Below are 18,948 nucleotides of genomic sequence, written 5' to 3'. Positions count from 1 at the left end.
GTGACTGCTGCAGTGAGCTCATCAAAGCTATCATCGGACTAAAAAGCCCCGTCCGTGGCTAATGAATGAGCTATTGTAATGTGGGGCCGAAGTCTATCAAAAGCCCAGAGACAAACGAAATGGACTGAAAGGGGGTGGAGTGGGGGTTTTTCTCTACAGACGAGTCTCCTTACAAAACAGCTCACGTCTTTTAATTAACATGGCTGAAATTAAAGCAATTTATTAATTATTCGTACACTGATTATTTATCGGTGAGAAGTAGCTGAAACAAGCGTTATTTGCATTGCATCTATTAGAATATTTCTGGTGAGCCTCGCTAATTCCCTGAAATGGCCGCATCCCATTTGCATCCCACTTATATCACATTAACAAATGGCTGTATAAAAGAAATGTAAAGTAAAGGTGAAGGATTTTTAAATAAACGATGTCCTATACAACAACAACCCATGTGCATGTTTCTGTATGTGTGCAATATTTGTGCATAAATCACTTAAAACATTAATAATGGGACAAGAGTGTGAATCATTAAAAATCCAACACCATTTATTTAATCTAGAATAAATTTCAGGTAGTTTGCCTGTACAGAGAGTGCAATTTCAGTCTGTAGATAATTTATGGCATAAGAGTTATGCATAGTATGATGTATATTTATTTTTTCATATTTGTGCTATGTTGTGAATTTATTGTACACTTTTGTAGTGTAAGGTAATCTTGTGCTGCTCGAATTATGTCCTATAATCCTTAATGTTGCCTTTGTGTTGTGGCTGTTGTCACACCAACTTTCCCCTTGGGGATACTCTACTCTACTCTACTCTACTCTACTCTACTCTACCCTACTCTACCCTCCTCTACCCTACTCTACCCTACGCTACTCTACCCTACTCTACTCTACTCTACCCTACTCTACCCTCCTCTACCCTACTCTACCCTACGCTACTCTACCCTACTCTACTCTACTCTACCCTACTCTACTCTACTCTACCCTACGCTACTCTACCCTACTCTACTCTACTCTACCCTACTCTACCCTCCTCTACCCTACTCTACCCTACTCTACCCTACTCTAACCTACTCTACTCTACCCTACTCTACTCTACTCTACCCTACTCTTCTCTACTCTACCCTACTCTACTCTACTCTACTCTACTCTACTCTACCCTACTCTACTCTACCCTACTCTACCCTACTCTACCCTACCCTACTCTACCCTCCTCTACCCTACTCTACCCTACGCTACTCTACCCTACTCTACTCTACTCTACTCTACTCTACTCTACCCTACCCTACCCTACCCTACCCTACCCTACCCTACCCTACCCTACCCTACTCTACTCTACTCTGCCAAATGCCATGAATGTAAATAAATCTAGCTGTTTCTTGTTTTACTTTGTTTTACTTGTACATGTGTATTTCTGTGTATAGCTTTTGTTCCTTTTTCGTATGTGTTTGAAGACAACTTTACTTCTTGCTTCTTCTTACCACTATACTTTATGCAAGAGAGCTCAAATGCACGTGACCTATAATGCATCATTACTACTTATTCATACACCTGACAGAAACACTAAGAACCAATAAAACTTTACTAAAACACTTCAAACATTTTGATGATACATAATGCAGTAATTTATAATACAGTAGCCTAAGGCCTTTAACTCAACACAACTCAAGAAATGTTATGAAAAAAACCCATACATGCTTTTTTTATTTTTTTTTAAAAAGTATATACATATTATAGTAAATTCATGGTCTTGGTTTTGTTTAGTCTGTATGAATAAAGCACGTAGGGCTTCAGACATGACGACACATCAAGTTGAACAACCAACTCCAAGCACATGTGGACAGTCGTTTCCCCAGAACTCATGCATCCAAGCATTCTGAACATATGTAGCGTTATAACCCACCTAGCAGCATGAACAGCACTGCTCCAGCCAAAACAAGGCTTTGTTTAAAGAAATAAATATGAGTAGTAAAGTAATCATTATTCGACCTAATGGTCATTGACCTTCTGACAATCTGCTTCAAATATTGTAGTATTTTATAGAAGAGTTCATAGCTGCTGTTGTGGTGTATATGGAACAGGCGATGAGCTGCTTGCTGGAAACTTGGCCTGGTTTATGTAAGGCTACAGATGGATGAACCTAGACTCCATCCTTTCCAAACTGCTTGCCTTCCCCAAGAGAAACGACTCGGAGAAACAGCCCAAAATGTGCTGATTTGACTCTACCCAAGCAGCTTCTGCAAATGTTTTGCTTGAACAACCCTTATGGCGCCATTTGGCGTGGGTGTGAGAAAAGATTACGGCGATTTACAAAGCCGTTTGTTTAATAGGCATGCAAATGGCTTCCCAGCATGTGAATCAACTCAGCTACATCAGGACAGCTTGTTCACACATTGTGCAGATTTGTCAGTTGAGTTCAATCATAGGTCCTTTTCAGTTGGACAAGAAATTCAATTTTGGTTTTCAGTACATTCTGAACAGACAGAGTATAATGTCACCGAAATAATGACACCATCCTGTCAGCTTGTTTCTGATTTATATCAAATCCATTGCCAACGAAAGGCTAACTTCATGCCACCTAAATTTATACCCTGCTAGCTGGGGGGCCTCATTTTGGGTAATTGGTGCCAATGGTGTAGAAAGGGAGAGAGAAAGTGCTTTCTTTGACATCTGCACATGGCTCAGAGGAAAGCCTTTTTATTGGACGCTGTACCCCCAAGAGCGGTAAATGCTGCTCATGTTATCCTCCATGGACCTATTAGCGCAGTGTGGCAGTGCTATCCAGGTGCTGTCTACTCACAAGTCTATTTTAAGTGATACTACTGATAGAGGAAGTGAAAGGAAGCTCAGAATCAAAGCTGAGAAAGATCAGGTGGAATCGTTCTATTTGCTAATACTGATCCTGTGTTTAAGCTCCGATTCTGGGAGACATCTTTCCGAAATGTATGCAGATGTATTCCACTTCTTAGTCACTCTGGTCCCATGGCTGAATAAACCTAATGCTTTCTTAACAAAAGAAAAGAAAAAAAACCTGAGTGTAATACGGCAGGTTTAAATGGAGCTTAATTAAAGCAAAGCCTGACTTCTTTAAGCTTCGACTTTATGCTAATCCATTTGCAAATCTGTTTGCTTGAGAGCTTTTGGCTCTCAATGTGTTGGCTTCCTAGGAGAGAATTTTAATAAGACTTTGAACTAAAAAAACTGACTTTGCTATGATATTGGAATGACAACATATCTAGAAATGTTTAAAGTCTGGTTTTCAAACAAAAGAGAGCAAAAAAAGAGAAATTTGAGCAGCCTTAATCAGGAACTGATCCTGAGTTGGTGTATAAATGCTTAAATGTGTGAATAATTCATCTGTTTCCTGCACACACACACACACACACAGTGTGAGAAGGTACTAGAGAGCTTATTGGCTAGTGAATAATGAAGCAGTGCACTCTGGGATGGACTGTCGTGGACAGGCTTCTTTAAAATGCAATGTCTGTGACATGAATCTAATTTCCGAGCCATTTTGTCTGGGTGAAATCGAGGACAAAGGCCTGGGGAAGCAGATCAGCACACCAGATCCCTTTCCTGCTTCTGTTGCTTATGAGAAGACCAGGATCATCATCCTGGGGTCGTCCTAACATCCCTGCATGAAAGCAAAAGGGGAAATTGCTTTGCCAGACATTTTGACGAGAACAAAAGAGCTGTCTTAAACAGTGTGCTCAGGCTGAAAAACAGAGCCCAAATTTTAAAACCTGGACACAGGAGGTTGAGGAGGTTCTGTGTAATCATCCTTACTGTCTGTATTATACTGCACTGATGAACTACAGTGAACCTATAATCACATCTACCCTATTCTCCTCTCTCTGCATTGGCTGCTGGTCAGATTGAGAATTGATTTAAAAATGAGTTGTTTTGAAATCATTGAATAACCAAGCGCCTGTATATCTATCTGATATGCTGAGCCCACACAATCCATCCAAATCGCTTAGAGCTGGAAATCTTGGATTGCTTTCAGTCCCCAAATCCAGATTAAAGCATAGAGGTGATTGAGCTTTAACTGTAGCCGGCCCTGAGCTTTAGAATGACACTATGGTATCCATTGGAGTGGCATCATCTCTGTCGGGTTTAAATCCATGCTCAAAGCTTATTTATTTTCACTGGCTTTTTATTTGTCATGAACCTCTTGTGTGTGTTTTCTGTTATTGTCTGGTATTCGGTGTGAGGCTTGTATTATAGTATTGTTTCCTTATTTGTTTCTCTTGCACTTTGGTGAACCTTCAACTGAAATTAAATGTGCCTGTGCTTTATAAATAAACCATGATTGATTGAGTGATTGATTGTTATGATTTGAACAAAACTGTATAGTTTTATGATCTAAAATGGTTATAGCTCTAATATAATCACTACAGCTGTTCCTCTAAGTTTTCCAACATGGGAAAGTCTTTGCAGTGCTTTGCAGTTTCTCAGTAACAAGACAAACTTTTCCTTTAACTTTCCAAGACATTGCTTTCCTTTAAGAGCAAACCCCAAGGCCTGGTCATTAAAAAACTGTAAAAGTGCTACGAAACCACTATTCCAAACAACCAAACTGCACTCGCTTTTGAACTTTTAGGAAGAGGGCAAATTATTTAATGTTAAGGAGGTGATTAGGTTGCATCACTGAGCCTCGTCTGAGATGAAACATAAATCTGACACATTTTAAAACATATTTATAAGATATGTATATTCCACACAGAATACTACTATCTTTCTCGCATTTTCATTGATTTTGAGCCTCACCTTGACCATGAACCATGCATTCATCTTTCCCTGAGACTTCAAGACACCTGCCTTTGTCCTGAGAAATACAGCCAGTGGCGTTTATTGCTCCGGGTTGATATATAGCACCTGAAGGAGTTCCAGGGCTCAGAGGCAGCAACCGCTGACCTTCCAATATAAACTTCAATCAAAAAGGCACAGCTTTATTCAGAGAAGATGAGGGCTGCTCACGTTTTCCACTACAAAACCTGAACCAAGTAAAAAAAAAACAAAGGTCACTGGCCATGAAAACAACTCTCACCACCAAAAGAAAAGCGACTTTCTCCAAGTCAAGTGTTGTGATTTATAGGCTTTATAACAGAGGCTGAGATCAATACTGACATTTTTACAGTATTTTTACACACTTTCTTATCTAAATTTGGTGAGCTGAAGTTATTGCTGTGATTAGATATAAAATGAGAAAGTAAAGGGCACAGCATGTTGGTTTAAAACTGAGGAGAAAATTCGCCAGATGAGGCTTTAACCTGCCACAGCTCTATTGTCTTAATCACTCATTATAGTCAAGCACAGCCAGTGCTTTAATAACACTGTAAACTGTTTGCACCCAGTTTATTAATTACAGTATACTGTATGATTCTTTATGACAAATTTTCCTTACAAAAAAAAAATCATATCACACATTATAAAAATTGGCTGATGACAAATTTCTTGCAGTGTCAGAGTGTGAGTGCTGCTGCAACACTCACCTAACTGTCACAAGACAGCAGGATGGCACGGAAATACTGGATTATTGTATCATTTTCTTATTTCTCTTTATCTTGTACAACACTTTGGTCAACCCTCAGTTGATTTTAAACATGCTTTATAAAAAAGAATTATTGATTGCTTAAATGATTGATTGATTGATTGATTGATTGATTGATTTCGATAAAATGGTTCCTGTCTCATTTTATATGAATGTGTTTTATGATAATAATGTTATAGCACTAATAAAATGACTATTACTGTGGTTAAAAAGAGACCTGATCATTACAGTCATTATACCACAGCGCTACTGAGGTCTTCATTCTGATTGGCCAGATTGCGTTGATTAATTTTCTACAGCAGCAGCTTAGTGAGTAGTAATATTATTGCTCTGTAATGGTCAAAGCTACAGCTGCTAGTCATAACCGTGAAACATGAAGGAAACCGATTTAAAACCGATTTTTAAACCAATTTGACTCTGTTCATATTCAAACATAATTGATTTGAACTAAGACTTTAACATTTGAACTTATAAAATGTGTTTTTTCTAGACATACTGTAGCATCACCACTCGTGTCCCGATGGCTTGTTTCTGTTACAGTAACCCTGTCTAATAGTGTAGCAGTGATTTTTTTAATTGCAGGTCTATTGTTAGAGGACCTTCATCGTATAATCTGTCACACAGAACATTATCACAAAGTTTGTTGAAGATCTGATGCCGCTTTTCTTGTACTCTGTGAGAAGAACTACTCCTAAACGACAGCTGGAATCGTCCAGGACTGTGCAGTCTTCTTCTCTCACACCAATCTGGTTTAATCCAACCCTAACCCTTAACCCTTAGTTAACCTAAAATTAGCTAAGCTAGTAGTGCTTGGAACTACAAAACATGCTAGCAAGCTAGGTAGTGAATGTGTTCAGAAGTTCTTTCTGTAGTGTTTCATTTCTTCCGCCAGATCATTTACAGAGTGCGTGTCATACACTCGTGTCAGTGCGTATTAGGAGATTTTGTATTGTTCTAGTAGAACAACGGAATCTCCTGTGCCAGCTCCAAAATCGGATGAGCTGAACAATCCAGATGAATGCCGAAGACATTCATACATATGTGGTCACCCTGAAGTGACCATAAATATTGTCAGCGCAGATGCCGGTTGTGTCAACAGCAGCACCCAGGTGCACTGCCTCAGGATGCAATCTAATACACACGTCTGACACCAAGGAATCTCTGCTTGGCTTTGCCTCTTTACTGCTTGGGGGAGGGAATGAGAGCGAAAACATTCCTTGTACGTCTCTTCATGGATGTGTTGATCTGCTGTTGGGTTTTTACGTTAAGCTGAGCCGGGTCGTACCTCTGTTTGTTTGCTCGCTCAATGACGCGTGAAATGGCTGTGCAGCCCCTGTGATGATGATCAGCAATAGAGATACACTCGTGAAGTCACCGAGTGGAGAACCAGTGGCAAAAATGCTTTGAAGTGTGTTGTGGAAACATGCTGGAACAAAACATGCAAAGCGATTTCTCGGAAACTGACACCACACTATGCGATGTTATAAACACGCTTCTATTATTGTTACACTGAAATATTACTGAAGATGTTTGCCTCAGATTACTCATCAACAAAAACAGGATCTGACCACATGATATTCCTCTCACTACTATTACTAGATTATTCACTATTAATACATGAATAAAATCAATCCTGACCTATGTAGAATATATCACTGACTGGAATATGTTCCAGTTAATCATGGTTTTGATTAATGCCTGATTCACACAGACAAGTTTTTTCTGAGACCCGGTCGGTTCTCGGCTGCAATATTATAAACAGAATGAGAGGAGCTAACCTTTTTAAACACAAGGGGCCTTCTGAGTGTTTGGCAAAGGAAGTAAGACACACTGAGATGCTCAGCTCCGTCCAGGCAGAATAAATATTTGGGTAGCTCCAACACTTCAAGAATGGGCTTTTACAAAACTGACGGCACAGGAGCTATCCATCCACACAGGGCAATAACGGCTGACAAATAAACCTAAGACCTAAAAGAAGTAATTAATGATCCACGAGAGGTTTAGAACACAGGCCTGTCGTTACTCTCTCAACAAGGAAACCAGAAAATCCTGTAATCCTTGTTAATGTGAAACCACTGTGAGCCTGAAGTCTCGTGTACTCGAGTCTCACTTGATACGAAATGCTCAATTAGTATGAAAAGAGCATTTTGACTGCACAGTTGCAAAGTTCCAGGATTTTAGATTTTAGAGAATCTGTCATCGTGTTCATCCGACTACCAACCAGTAAGGAAACTGGTCAACAGACGATGGTATGTACTGTAAGGCAACACACTGGTCTGAGGGCAGCAGTAAAGACACTATCTCCACCAATTAGGCTGCAGAAGAAGAAGCGAGGCAGGCCACAGCTGTTTAAGCCCTGATTAATGGAGTGCTGAAAGTGGCTCCAGGGCTTCTGCTCAGCTTCATCAGCTCCACACAAAAGCCTGCAGGTCTTTCTGAGGTGATGATTCTACTGCCAACCTCCTGGTTAGCATCATATGCCTTTGTCTTGTCCATGGCTTGTACGTTAAGACTCGGGATATCTAACAAGCGAGAAAATTGACCCTTTATTGAGGTTAGAGTTTATACATCAGGGACTGCAATGAAATAAAAACTTTTAAAGTCTTTTCTGAGGTTTGTTTATACTTTTTTGTACGGGTATTACTTGCTTCTCAGAATTGTGTAGGAAATGCGTTGATCTGGCACGCAGCTTCACAGATTGTGATAGGAACATGTGTCCACAGATGGGTCTGGCAAAGGCTCTGCACTCCTACCTTAATTTTAATTACTTGTCCTGAAGCCAGACGTGGATCTTTAGCCAAATAGCTGTAATTATAGTTCAATCAGGCATCCAACATCATGCCATTTGGAGGCAAAGATGGACGGATGAAGGCTTCTCTAATTTGCATTTCATCAGGGACTGGAACTGTAAATGCGGTATCATTAATATGGCAGGGTGCTAAAGGTTGTTGTAAATATGTGCCAAATATCAGCGACAGAACTCACAGTTTATATTACAGCCACTATTATGAAGATAAAATGAATGTTACTGTCTGACTCTAATTCCTTCAAAAATAGTACAATGAATGGTTAGTGGCTCAAAAGTGGGATACATTTTTTTATAGTGTTTTTCATCTTTATTGTAAGTTCATTTTCTTGCAAGTTGTACCAAAGGCATTATACACAAATTTATGTGTTAAAATTTAATGAATGGAAAAGGAAGAAAGCATAATCAATGTGTTTATGAAATCATACAGGCGTCTCTATTGAGAAGAGCTCTTATTAGTCTCATCTGTATTGATTATATTTTATTTTACTCCTGGAACATCGCAGTCACCTGCACTGTTAAAATCCAATTTCTCCAGTAACAAAGGCCGCTGATTTATTCAAAGGTAGCCTGGTTTATTTAGGTGCTAAGGCTCATAAAACACAACCTAAAATCCATACTGGGTTTGACTTTCACCACAGAACCCTGAGGGTGTGGCTGTACAAATTCCAGCGGCACACTCACATTGTGTTCATTGCTCTGCTATTTGTTTTGACACCGCTCTGACAGAAACTGATCACCTGACCTGTTTGAAGAAGCCAGAATGGCCACCTTCGAAAGTCTGGAGCTGACGGCAGACATGAGGATTTTGTGTTTGAAAACTGTGTTGTGTTCTGTTATGATTGCTGAATCATAAAGCTCCAACAGGTCTATGAAAGAGATAAATTGGTTGTTTGGGTTCAGGTGTTACCCTTGAAAGCATGGGGTCTACTGGAGTGCTGTTGGAAAACCTCCACCTAGAACTGAAACAACAAAAGAAGCTCCAGCACTGGCAGTGAAAGCCTGAGGAAAGGCACAATGCCAAGGCACATTTCACAGCGCTAAGCTCAAAAGTACAGAACTATAAATCAAGCAGTCTTTCATTTCAGAAATGCTCGCCAACTTTCCAACTTCTCTCTCTTTGCCAGCCTGGATCATCTGCTTTACTTAACATGACTGCTGTTTTATTTGTCTTCTCTAGACTCTTTGCCAAAGTAATATATGAAGATAAATGATTGTGCATGCTATTTTTTTTTTCAAAAGCTATGATTAGTAAGTTTCTCTTTATACATATTTTAATATGCGGTCTTTGGCAGTCACAAAGAGCTACACAGCGACTTAGCAGGGGTCGGCCTCAGATTCACGCTGCAGCCAGCAAGCAATGATAAGCACATGTTCACAACAAACAGGCTTCGCACTGAGCTGAAAGGTTCAAGAGGTTGTGTGTTTAAGATGGAGGTAGACTGAGTTTGAAAAGGATTAGAAAGCAAGGTAGGAAGCAAGGAATCTATCTATCTATCTATCTATCTATCTATCTATCTATCTATCTATCTATCTATCTATCTATCTATCTATCTGTATATAATACAACCAGTTGTTGTAATATGGAATAATAATAATGTTCTCAGTCTTTAGTAACCTTTCTTATATATATATTTCAAGGCTAGACATAGCCAAGAGGCCTCTTGAGTATTTCACTATCAATAAAAATAGTAGTCTTGCCATTCAAGGCTAAATATAGTAAATGCAGAACAAAGCAACGTCACATGATGGATAAGTTTGATGTTGAATATTAATCAGAGAAAGAAAAGCTTTTACTTTTAAGTGATTTTAATGTTTTGAAAATATCTGTGAGACTTTCTTTTTCTCTTAGACTTACTATTCTGTAATTCTGTTTGCACTGGTTTTATTGAACAGTTTTTGGTCAATTAAAAATGTATAGAAATTAATTATTCATGATGTTATTTTAGCAAATGGCTGTGGATCTGAAAGACGACGTCTGCATGTCGCAATCAGCTAATTCAGCTGCACAGAGCTGCAGAGCTGACAGACTCAGTGTTATGGAAAAAAACATATGAAGTTTTAACCAGAATTCAAACATGATCTTTTCTTTTCACTATTTTATCATCTCTCACCTATATTTGTGTTACTGCATGTGCCATCATGTGCGTGCTGTAAAAAAAAAGGGCAAAACATTCATCAGGCAATTACTATGCTGATTTGCTTACAAATTTCCTGGGAGGAAATCCCTGAGGACAAAATGACAGACATGCCTCCCACAGGGAAACAGTCACGTCGTGCTTCTGCATTAAACATAATGTTACACAGCAACAAGCAGCCAAACAAACTTGTTCAGCTTTGCTGTGGATTGAAAAGAAAATGAACACAAAATGTAATGAATCAATCAGCACTACTTAATTGTAATATGCAGGTTAAATTGGGCTGCACAAAATTTTGGCATCCTTTTAAAGACAAAAACCATCTATTTCCAAATGCAGGAGAAATAAAGTTTATTTTATAACATGGCATAATGTGGCTAAGATATTTTATATTTAAGAGAACCTTACTTCTGTAAACTGTGCTCAAATATTTAGAACATAAATATATTTTATGTATCATAAGAACCTTATTTTTTCTATTTTCTAATTCCAGATATTATAAGTTGTAGATGAGGAAGCATGACTTACAGTGTAACAACTATACTTGATAGCAGTTGATACTGATCTCCAACATCAGCATGTCATTAAAGAATCATTGTAAAAAAAAAAAATTACATTCATTAAGCGATCTCTGGAAGTAGTGAGGCTAAAATACTGCCTTCAGCACAGTGTGAAATTCCATGAGAACGTGCAAATGCCATGAACAACTTGTCTCAGCGTGGCTACAGGAGTTTTGGAGGTTTCGCTGGTCTTTCTGAGGGGGCAGCTGTAGAGGGACTGGAAGAGTCATTTGTTCACAGCGGCTGTGCTTCATGGAAGGTGCTGACAGTATGGTGAATGTTGAGGAAGTGAGGGTCCATCTCTGGCTCTCATCCCTCAGCAAGCCAGATGGTAGGAACACTTGTCTCACCACTAGTCCCCTTGACACCCACACCCTCACACTCCCCCAGTCACACACACACATAGTGCTTCAGCTGTTAGCTTTCCTCAAGTCACAGCAGCATGTAGGTCTAGTTTATGGACACATGTCAATATAGTCATATGCATATGAATGACAGATAAACAGCAATGAATCTTACACAGCACATTCAGACTGAACAATAGGAACTATAAAAGCCACTTTTTAGGTTATGCAAAGCAGTTATTTTCATCAGGCTCCACCATTCCCATAAGGTCTGAGGAATTTTGACATCTGCCCCAGCACACATGGGAACACAGATGTGCGCAGAACTTTCAAAAAGACAGAGAGAGAGAGAGAGAGAGAGAGAGAGAGAGAGAGAGAGTAAAATCCCTGATTTCCTGTCTTTTGTGGTTACTGGGGATACTTGCTGTTCATGATTGAAAAGATCTAGCTTGTTTCAGGAGGCTACAATCAGATTTAAAAGGGATTTGTCACATGATATATATTTTACTACAGCAATATCTTTCCTGCAAACTCAAATAATTTGTTTCCTAAAAAAATCCATTCAGAGGTGTAACATGATTATATACATATATATATAATCTTCTGGATTAAACTCAATCTATCCTTGTCAGCTTGTCAGAAAAAGCATTTTTGCTTCATCAGCTTTGCTATCACAATAAACAATTTCATTGCTATCACATGCATTTCAATTCACACTAGTGTTTCAGGTAGGATTGTGCAAGAATGTGCGAGCAGATGGCCAGCAAACTGATGATCTTTGGATTGCAAACTGCACAGAGTTTGAGTCAGGCCGGGTTAGAGAATGACGTTAACAAGAAGTTCTGAGTGTCTGCCTGGGAGGGCTGCGAGCTATTGCATTATATCCACTGGAGGGAGAGTGAGTAATGAACGGTCTGAATCTGTGCCAGAGACTGAGTTGGATTGATGAGGCTGAGAGAAGCGTCATGTCCATAAACGACAAGCAAATACTGTGCATGCTGCTTCATGATCATGTATGGTGTAATCTTCAGTGCTCAATGAAATCCTACTGTGAGACATTTGTAATAATCTGATCAACGCGTTTACTCCCACCTCAGTAATCTGATCACAGGAAAGTCCTGAGTCTTCAAAAGTTACCAAGTAATTGAATTTCTTGGATTGCATTGCAGGGGTTTTCAATATTGCTACTCCTGCTACTACTAAAGGCTACTGATGATTGGAGAACATGAATGTAAAATAAGGACAAAAGTAAAAATAGTCATCCAGCTTGCGAATGGGTAGGAAGCTCATGGTGTTAACAGGGGACTTGGGGTAGACTGGAACCCCTAAGAGAAGTGGCATAATATTTTGCTTACATAAATTGGTACAGTAAATGTAAAAAAAAAAAAAAAAGATTTGATCTGGCATCTGTCTCTAAAATCTTGCTACATTTCAGGGCATTATTGTAAGCATGAGTTATTTCTGTATGTCATTATTTTCTCATATTTTGTAATATTTAGTAATCTACTGGAATCTTAAGAATATTAACTTTCAATTTAATAAAATCTTGACTAACTAGCCAGCTATTAGTACACTATAGATTTTTTTTAAAAAAACAACACAAATCAGAACAAGGTGTCTTTTTTTCTTGTTTTTGCATATCACGAGACACATAACGTATCATGACATTTCATGCAGGAGTTTGGCTACATTTTAATATACAGACATTATACAGTTTTTTTAACACCACACATGACGGCAGGTGTGTGAAATGCTATCTGCATCATGTTTTCTTTTATATGGTTATATGTATCATATGTACTATAACAATACAGTAAGAATGATCAAATTCTCAAAAACAAAAGATAGCAAACTCCAGTCTTCTAATGTTCATTACAGTACCATGAAGCTATTCTCTGTTTAGTCAGATAGGAATCATGAACATCATCCCTCAGTATGAGTATCAGGGAGGGGCTTCCTGTGGTCTTTCTGCCACCTCTGACACCCAGGAGACACCTTCAGATAATGAAACGGCACACACACACACACACACACACACACACACACACACACATACACACACACATTTGGCTTCTGCACTTGAAGAGAATGCAATCCACTGCACCCCTCCAAAAGAGCCATTAGATTTTATAATTACTACACAGAATGTGCAGGAACCTCTGTGTGGTGCTTTAAGGCCTGGGGTTTGTCTCAGTGCTATGGTTATGCATTAAACATGAAGCTCAGATGCAGCTACGTGGAAGCTGCACTCCCTCGAGAGGATGCTGAAGTGTCTGAGAGAATACCAGGATTTCCCTTAATGTGTATGAAAAAAAAAAATAAACAAGAATTAAAAGCTCATTCACATGATTAGGCTGAGGCTCATTTTGGATTTTGGTTTAAAATGATGCTTACAGTCAAAGGTTTTGAAACGATAAGGCTTTATATAGCAGTGATATAGCAAAATAATCAGAGCCAGGGAAGCCTGAAGCTCTAACAGCACAACCTGAAGTGTTTTATTCCCCTTTTACCACAGTAATTCCACAGCTAATGATTAACACACCATAAACATATTGTGATTTGAATTGTTCATATTGAACTTTTGGGAAACATCCATTTAGGTTATAACAGTTCAAAATAGCTATTTCCTTACCAGCCTCACTTCTGTATGTCTTTTCAAAGTTAATAAGACACGATAGAAATTAACATTCACAACACGCTGACACTGGAGCAACAATTTGTGTAGATATCTAAAAAGCCAGCCATGTGGTTGCTGGTGCCAGATGGTTCAGATTTAGTATTTCTGCTGATCTCCTTGGATTTTTACACATTTCTGTATCTAGAGACACCTTGTCAATAAGAAAGGAAAGAATCGCTCTATGAATCTTTGGTAGGCAGAAAAGCATCAGTATAGGCAAAAAAGTATAGGCAAAACTTTGACATGGATGTGGAACAACAGCAGAAGAAGATCAGATTGGGTTTCACTCCAGTCAGCTAAGAACAGGAACCTGAAGTTATCATGGACACAGTTTCATGTCTTTAACTGTTCAGTTTTGATGAGTCTGTGCCCATGATTTGCTTCAGATTTGTGTTCTTGGCTGACTGGAGTGGCACATGATGTGGTCGTTAACTGTTCTAGCTTATCTACCTCAAGGTTTATTGAGTTGTGAGAAGCTTTTCTGCTCACCAGAATTGTAAAGATTTCAGATGCTACAGTTTTCCTGTCAGCTCAGCTCAGTGTGGTCATTCTTCTCATCAATCTGCTTTCGTAAATTTTGAGTACTTGAGTGAGCTTGTGTATATTTCATTTTGTTAAATGAAATAACATTTTTAAAAACATTATATGCTTCAGATGATAACACATACAAATGAGTGCATTAATATAAACCTCTGATGCCAGAGCTGCTTTTTACAGATTCAAGAACACATTTTAGAATAAACAGATCTCTAATTGTTGGGTAGATTTTAAAGTATTTAAAGTGAGGTTTCAGAAAAGCTAAAAATAGTGTGTTCAGAAACTTGATTGATTAAAGGGAGACAGAGTAATGTTCATAAAACTGATGTTCTTTTTCATATAGGTTCATGAACAGGGCGATATTTGATTTCTCAACAGAAAGAGAAAGACAGAGGGAGAGAGAGAGAGAGAGAGAGAGAGAGAGAGAGAGAGAGAGAGAGATGAAGGCAGGTGGCTGACCCTGTGTCACTGTGAAATGTTTCGGTAACTATTCGGACCTCCCACAGGATAATGACAAAGGTTGTTGCTCGCTTCACCAGCAGCAGGTGGTAGAGGTCGTGGTCACATCACCTACCTCAACTAGTTATGCATGTAGACAGCTTGCAGAGTTGCCGAATGCAGAAAAGCATGTGGTTTGGAGTGGGAAGTTTGCCAAACAGGACTATAATATTGGTAAAATCATTAATACGTAATGATAATAATATTACCAAATATTGCATTGCATTCTATTTTTATGGCATTCTGATAAAACTATAACACTCCTTCATTGACATACATTACTAATACATTGTAAGTTCTGTAGCAGTCAGTGTATGAAATCCATCCAACTATGATCTTCTTGAAAAGCTTTCAAAAAGATCCCTGGAAAATCACATGCCCAAAATAAAATATGACACGTATCATAAGACCAAGCATTTTGCATTCTATTTGCTCATTTTTGTTGATAAAGTCCTCAGTGGTCAGTCATGTCCACTCTTTTCCTGCTAAAAAAGATCTGTTTTTGTAGTTGTTTTTGTTATTATTTTAAAAAAAAATCCAGCACATTATCTATAGAGCAGCTATCAAGCACCAGCTATCAAGTCAAAGCCATTTTGGAGCTAGACAGCTAAAATGGGCCAGCCAGAGATCTTATGATCTGCATGTGCTTCACTGGATTTTTGTCAGCTGTATTATTAGGAGATAGAAGAGAGGAAATGTGTGGGGGGAGGGAGAGAGAGAGAGAGAGAGAGAGAGAGAGAGAGAGAGAGAGAGAGAGAGAGAGAGAGGAGGGTGTATGTATCACTCCATGAAGACAGAATCCTGTTCACACACCAACCTCATGAGGACAAACAACATCTGGAGACAAGAAAAAGCTGGGTTGTGTAATGAAAATGCACTGATACATGTAAAGATGGTACAGTCAAGCTCATTTTAACATTACGGTCTAGGGGAATCAAATGTTTTCACAAGTATAGGAATATTTGACAGCTTTGACCTTGTGGGGACAACTATAAACTGCAGCATTTATTTAAATATATTGTAAAAAAATGTATTATAAATATAACAGATACTGGTCACTGGGGTTAATGTTAGCATGGCATTAATTAACTGCATTAATAGTTTAAGAAAAATGTGTGTGTGTGTGGGTGGGTGTGTGTGTGTGTGAGAGAGAGAGAGAGAGAGAGAGAGAGAGAGAGAGAGAGAGAGAGAGAGAGAGAGAGAGAGAGAGGAGATAATCTGTTTTAATTGTGCATCTGTGCATCTGTCTGTGTGATGATTATGAGTGTGCACATGGGTGTGGTTCTGCATACATATATTCATATACAGTACAGCATATTTGTGTGTATGTATGTGTGTGGGTCTGCATGCGTAACTAGGTTTGCATTCCCTTCCAGGGAAACCCTGCCTGAGCACAAAGGCACCCTTGTCTTAAGGTGTCATGGAGCAGTATGTATCAGACACAAGATTGAATGTCCCTTAAGCATGGAGGAAGCGGAGAGAAGGGGCGAGACCGTGCCAGCCTGCCACCAAAGAAGCTTTTGACGATGGGCCAAAACAGATGGCTGGGAATGGAGAAACAAGGTCAGAGGACAGAGAACACAACTCTCGCCCCTCCTTTGGCCTCACCACATTTGATACGGTGGAGCATCATCTGATGTCCGCCTTTCTTTTTAATTAAAATGGATGGTATGGAATAAGAGCTCGCTTGTTTTCCCTGGAAGGTGCTTAGGGGAGAAGTAAAGCTACACAGTGGCTTTGTGCGGCCCTGTCTGGATGAAAAGAGCTACTGTGTCAGTCGCTCAGAGTGCGAGCAGTCAAAGATAACCCAGGGCCGATTGATAACAGTCACGACAATGTTTAGAAGACATGTATCTACATGGGAGTTGATAACTTATGGTAACACGACCTCAGGGTGGTCCCTGCCACATTCACACTGCCACAATGCAGCCCAAGGCTCCTTCCTGTTTTTGTGGCCTAATCTGCCGTTATCCGATGCCTTCTTGGCCTGTGTCAGACGTTGCGTGATGCTCACACAGTACCGGTCACTCACACAGGAAACGGGTCGACTAGAACACTAACACATTAGCCCCTTTAAAAGAACATTCATTCAGCACTAGACTCACCAGGGTTCTAGAGTGCAACTTCTTAATATATAAAGACTTTAACATTTCATATTATTCTTAGTATAATAAGTTCAAATGTATGATAATATATATCTTTATAAAACTTTTATAACCTTTATATATTTCTTTTTATTCTCTTTTAATTCAAAGAGTAAGAAAAAAGAATTAGACATTCCACTGCACATTAAAGTTATAAATGTGTATAGTCTGTTCAAATATAATGAAATAAAACACAAACCTAAATACCTATTTTTGTCGTTCTTTTTTTTTTTTTTTGTAAACTGAACAAATAGATTAAAATAGTTTTTAAACACTTTATTTGATCATATATTCCTATATATTTACTGTTTGTTGTGAAGATTCTACTTCAGTAGCAAGAATGATGCCCAATAGAGAACAAAATATTATCAATTTTATGCTTTAAAAGGTAGATATTTGCTCCTTTCCAAATGCAGGTGGTTTTTCTACCTGCGTATCACAAACAAATAATTTTGGACTTTTTTCAGTGTCACAAAAACACAGCTGGCCTACATTGCTGTGCTAGTGATGTTCTCCATTAAGGTTTTAGTAAGGACAACAACTGACATGTTGCAGACAAGCCAAAGACCAATGCCGAGATTTTTTTTAATCAAATCAGACAAGTTTATACTGAGACAAGTTTAACAGTACAAATACTTATATGTTTAGTACAGACTAAAGTAAGACTAGACTTGAATCCTCCAGCCCTAATTAATCTCAGCATGTATTATCTGTATTTGTATTTATCTCGAAATAAAGCTTGATAACTGATTCGATTAACATGCTGTAAATAGTCTGAATAAGAGAAACTACATCTAAATCACATTAACCTATATGTTAAATGTAACGCTAGGCTGCCGAGTTAAGTTGATTTTATTTAAAAACTGATGTTGAGCACTTTGCAAATCCTTTACAAATCCTAGTGACTCCCATGGATCCGATACCGGTAGACTCTGATGAGACTGTGGACTGTAAGGCAGCTTCGTTTTAGACAAGTCTGCTTGTGTGGAGTTCAGGTTGGTTGGCTGATTCTGCTCTTGTGCAAATGTACATTTCGAAAGTAACATTTATAAAGACAACTGAACCTCTGGACACGATACAAACTCACACCAAGTTTCACATTCATTCATCATTCCCTTTATTTCTTTAGAATTTCCTTATTATACCATCTCACTTTCTCTTTCCTTATCAAAAGCAATTTTGGCTTAGAGGTTGGAATGTTTGCTGTGCACCTCCAGGGTTGTGGGTTCGATTCTCACCTCTACCCCATGTATGTGGAGTATTCCAGTTTTCATATATACAAATCAGAACTTACTCTACTGTATAAACTCACAGATGGGCGAATGGAAATGATTTACATAACCAACAGGTAATAATGAGGTGGACTTTTAATGAACCCTATCACGCCCAAGACTTTCAGAGACTTCCCTTGAACACCATAATCTCCCATTCTATTACTCTAATTCATTCTTTACTGAAAATTCATTCTTTACTGCTGTGTGCATGTGTGTGTGTGTGTGTGTGTGTGTGTGGCTGTGCATACAACATCAGCTGAATATGTAACAAGCACCTGCACATGTTCATATGTATCCTGTATATTGTTTGTGTATTTCAGTATTCCAGTTTCCTCCCCTAGTCCAAAGACATGTGCTTTAGGCTGATTGGAATCTCTAAACAGTTCATATTGTGTGAATGGGTGTGTGAGTGGGTCTC

This window comes from Tachysurus vachellii, chromosome 12 (genome assembly GCF_030014155.1).
Source record: "Tachysurus vachellii isolate PV-2020 chromosome 12, HZAU_Pvac_v1, whole genome shotgun sequence".
In the NCBI taxonomy this organism is placed as follows: Eukaryota; Metazoa; Chordata; class Actinopteri; order Siluriformes; family Bagridae; genus Tachysurus; species Tachysurus vachellii.
The sequence above is the reverse complement of the archived record's forward strand: the minus strand, read 5'-3'. Positions refer to the sequence as shown.